The following is a 3,260-nucleotide window of genomic DNA, read 5'->3' as shown; positions in this document are numbered from 1 at the left end:
GGAAACAATCCTTATCTTCCATAAGTTTCCCCCATATATTTACCTTTCAATAGTTTGCCACCAAAAAAAAAAATTGCTTTAAAACACCACTTCAAAAAAAAAAAAAAATAGTTTGCCACCTCCAAAAGCCGAAATTCCTTCTTCTTTGTCTTGTTACTTCTCAACAAATGTATGGTTCTTTGTTAAGATCCTATATAAACCTCAAGTTCTAATCACCCTTTGATTTTCTCCTGTGCTGTACTTTTAATAAATTGTGTTTTTCCCCTGTTAATCTGTCTTTTGTCAGTCTAATTTTCAGGATGTAGACCTATAACCTAGGAGGGTAGAAGAAAAAGTTTTATCCCATCTGCTATATATATTTCCTGCCTTAGCTTTAGACATTTGAGAGCTCTTACTTTTTCCTTGTATCTCTGCTTTTTAAGAAACCACTTTACTGAGGCAGGATTAACATACAAAAGGCTGTAAATAATTCATGTGTACAACTTGATGAATTTGGAGATAAGTATACACCCATGAAACCATCATCAAAGCTATGCCATAAGCTTTTTTTTTTTTTTTTTTTTTTTTGAGACAGAGTCTCACTCTGTTGCCTGGGCTAGAGTGCCGTGGTGTCAGCCTAGCTCACAGCAACCTCAAACTCCTGGGCTCAAGTGATCCTCCTGCCTCAGCCTCTCAGTAGCTAGGACTACAGGCACGCACCACTGCACTCAGCTAATTTTTCTATTTTTTTTTTTTTTTTTTTTAGTTGTTTGGCTAATTTCTTTCTATTTATAATAGAGACGGGGTCTTGCTCTTGCTCAGGCTGGTCTCAAATTCCTGAGCTCAAGCAATCCGCCCTCCTCAGCCTCTCAGAGTGCTAGGATTACAGGCGTGAGCCACCACACCCGGCCCTGTCATCTTTATTTATGATGATGGTGGTAATGATAAGAACATTTAACATAAGATGTACATATTTATTATTTTTTTGAGACAGTTGTCTTGTTCTGTTGCTCAAGCTAGAGTGCAGTGGCATCATCACAGCTCACTGCAACCTCAAACTCCAAGGGCTCAAGGGATCCTCCAGCTTCAGCCTCCTAAATAGCTCCCAGCTAATTTTTTTTTTTTTTTTATAGAGATGAGGTCTCACTTTTTTGCTCAGACTGATCTCAAATTCGTGGCCTCAAGTGATCCTCCTCACCTTGGCCTCCCAAAATGCTGGGATGGTGTGAGCCACTGTACTTGGCCCTACTTAAATTTTTAAATAGACAATACAGTATTATTGAATATAGGCACTATGCCACACAGCAGATCTCTAGGACTTATTCTGCTTGTATAATTGAAACTTTGTATCTTTTGTCTAATACCTCCTCATATTAGACCTCTTCAATCATGAAGAGTGTCTGGACTTGGGGATAACCTCATAGTCCTATTGAAAGTCATAGGGCTTTTTAAAGTCTTTTTTTTAGCCCTGCCTAAGCAAGGCCTCAAAAAATTTGGTTACCAATTCACAGTTGTTGCTCTCCATGGAAACCTTTAGTAAAAGGCAAAAGATTTATGTGTTCTGAGGAGAAACCAGAGCATGAAAGTTATAGCTTTATCTTCTACAGGGGTAATTGTGCATAGTGGGCTAAGTCATTAGTCTTTCATTTATATAAAATTAGAGAAGTTGGAAGCCTACATTTCTATTTAAAAAGCCGACTTTTTAGAACACCAACTGATTTTGCAGTGGCTAAGAAATAAACTGATGTAAACACAAACACTGAAAATATGAATTAACAGCAGAGCAATGGCTTTTTAAAGCAGAGAGAGTTGATAAGTAAGTTGCATGGAACAGGATTGCCAACGGGGCATTTCAATATCTAAAGCTCAGGGCAGGCAGGGTGTTCAGAGGCCCTGAACATATCCCGTTATGCAATGCAAAGTGCTGGAGGAACCTGTGTTCAACTTAGAGTCAGCAGTGTAAGGGCTACAACTTTTCACTGAATTGTTTATGTTTCAGGTTACTTTGTTGTTGGTCACATTTTTAGATACATCAATTCACTTATCCATTTTGTATTTATTTATTATAGAATCCAGGAATGAGAACTGAGCATGGCCTATTTGGGCTAACAGAAGTACACATGAAGTGAGATTTTTCCAGTGTCATGCACTGAGCTATATACTACCCTCACGTTATCTCCCTGAATCCTTACATTATCCACTTGATGTGGATATCAGTATCTTCATTCTACAAAGGAGAAAACTGAGGCTTAAATAGGCTGGGGAACTTGTTCCAGGTTACTTAGCAAATAAGTTGTACAGCCAGGATTTGAATCTAAGGAGGGCCCTCACAGCCAGTTGGTACATTATTATATGGACAATTTGTAATTCTGCAGATCTATATAGTCCTTTTAGGTGTTTAAACTAGGGAATGTCTTGATGAAATGGATTGAAGATAGAGCTGTCTGGTGGCATTATACAGGGTTCACAGAGATAGGAAAAACTGGAGTGCAGAGAGATGGGGTAGAAGGTTGTGGCAGCAATCCAGGCATTGGAGATGAGTGACCAGAGGTTGGAAGTAGAAAACCTGGTGCTAGCCTTGTTTCTGCCATGCTGCTGCTGCTGGGGAACCTTAGGCAAGATACAGACACATCTCTGAAGCTTTGTTACTCCTCCCTAAAATGAGTTGACAAATTGGGACTAGAAAATCTCTAGGTTCTTTCAAACTCCAAAATTCTGCCCAATGCCTTTAAATTTTAATGCATTCTAAAGATTTAGATATGAAGACCCTAAATATCATCCTGAATCCGGAAGAGAATTCAGATGTAATAATTCTCAACATCATCTTCTTCTCAAAGTACAAAGGAATAGAACTGGCTTTGCTTTCTAAACTAGATTATATTGAGACAAGCCAATCATTTCTGCATCATATTGTTTTCTTTGTTTAAGAAAATGATTTGGGTATTCCTACTGAAGCACTGGTTGATGATATTAAAATCAAATAAGAATATTACTCTTGAAACAAATGAAATGATTTAAACCTCTCTCTCTAAGAAATCTTATGAAAATATACCTAGGAGGCAAATATTATGTTGTCATCAAATTAATTTGTTTCCTAAGCTCAAATTTAATTTAAAATGAGATATTTCTTCAACTGGTTCAATCAAGAGACTGTAAAGTGATTTTAGATAGAGAACACAGGAAATACAGTATAATAATATTGATGCAAACAATGGGCAAAATAGTTCAGTTGTTCTGTTGCTTGTGATGCTTCTAGAAACTATTTTTAATGACTTCCTGAT

The 3,260-nt window shown here is 37.4% G+C and overlaps 1 non-coding gene across 1 annotated transcript; it reads right to left on the bottom strand.

The window, feature by feature from the left end:
• Positions 1-1,443: 1,443 nt before the first annotated feature.
• Positions 1,444-1,560, bottom strand: LOC142870256 (U5 spliceosomal RNA). The gene has a single exon (XR_012918690.1). It is a non-coding gene; the product is annotated as a U5 spliceosomal RNA (small nuclear RNA).
• Between the last annotated feature and the right edge of the window lie 1,700 nt (positions 1,561-3,260).

This window comes from Microcebus murinus, chromosome 3 (assembly GCF_040939455.1).
Source record: "Microcebus murinus isolate Inina chromosome 3, M.murinus_Inina_mat1.0, whole genome shotgun sequence".
Taxonomy (NCBI): domain Eukaryota; kingdom Metazoa; phylum Chordata; class Mammalia; order Primates; family Cheirogaleidae; genus Microcebus; species Microcebus murinus.
The sequence above is the reverse complement of the archived record's forward strand: the minus strand, read 5'-3'. Positions and strand labels throughout refer to the sequence as shown.